The sequence below is a fragment of the Odontomachus brunneus genome, unplaced genomic scaffold, assembly GCF_010583005.1.
Source record: "Odontomachus brunneus isolate Ranch 3 - 2012 unplaced genomic scaffold, Obru_v1 Obru_scaffold_270, whole genome shotgun sequence".
NCBI lineage: Eukaryota > Metazoa > Arthropoda > Insecta > Hymenoptera > Formicidae > Odontomachus > Odontomachus brunneus.
The window spans coordinates 72465-73791 of NW_022639720.1; positions in this window are offsets into that span (position 1 = coordinate 72465).

The following is a 1327-nucleotide window of genomic DNA, read 5'->3' on the forward strand; positions in this document are numbered from 1 at the left end:
TCCATTTCTTGGACCTCTCGGTCAATGATGCCTTGCATCGCCGGGTTACGGGGCCGAAACCGTTGTTTGATGGGCCGGCTCCCATGCTTCAGTCGGATCTCGTGCTGTACGCAGGGCGTGGGCCCTGGTACGGTCGCGGACTGTCGGAACTCTTCCTCTACGACTTCCTGCAGCCGGTGTCGCTGGGGTACGGTCATAGGCGCAAGTCCCCCTGTGTCGGTGCTCAGGGGTGCGAGACGGAGCGGAGTCGCGGTCGTGGTCGGGGCCGCCGGAGGACATAGTGGTAGCTGTAGGCGGGCCCACAGGTCGGCCCCGATGATCATGTCCTCGATCAGGGCCGGCATTACAAAAAAGTCGTGGCTGACCACGTGCCGCCCCACTTTCAGAGGCAGCCGCACAGTGCCGGCGAGGGTAACGGTCGCTCCATTCGCCAGCCTGATTTCCTTTTCCCCCAGTCGGGGCGTACATCGTACTCGCCGTGCCAGGTCGGCGGTGCCGTGATTTTGGTACCACAATAGCGCGTCATTGCGCAGGAGCTCTGGTAGCCCGGTTAGCATTTGAAATTTGCTAAGTCCGTATCCCACCTGCAGTTCCTCTATTCGCTCTAGGAATGCGACGGGGTCTTTGCCGTCGAATCGGCATTTCCATTTCCGGATTTGATTCATCGTATCTACCGCGCTGGAGGCCTCGGACGGGACAGGACTCGGGGCCCGTATCCTTTTACGGTTTGCCTCCTCGGCATTAACGACCGGTTCCGGGATCCGGAATTGCTCCGGATGCTGTCCGACATAGCTGCCCATACTTCGCCTCATCTCGTCCAAGGTGCCTTCCGGGCTGAGCTCATACTCCTCCAGTAGCTCCGTCAGCTGTTCTTTACTTAGGGTGTATATCCACCCTCTCCTGACTACCCCTTCCATGGCTCTGGGTCTTCCCGTTAGAGCCGCCGTTCCTCTTGTGCCTGATCTTTCTCTCTCTCTCTCTTTCTCTCCTCTTTGTCAAAAGTCCCTGTTCGGGCGCCAATGTAACGGGGTTACTTCCCTCGCCTCGTTCTTTTCCTTTCGGTTCTTATCGCTTGGATAAGCTCGCCGGCGTCCAGGATCGTAACAGGAGAGAGAGATGGCAGTAATGCGCTTGGTTTGGTTAACTTACAACGAGAGTTTATTAATCTACTGTACAATGAGTGACGTGCATACGGCGCCGAGGCGCGTGCGATCGGTGTTGCCGATGCAACTCGGAGTGGTGGGTGGTCGCGGTGGCGGCAAGCCGCGATCCGGGCTCTGGGCCGTCGTCGTCGGGCACAATGTGCTCTGGAGTCACGCTCTCCGCT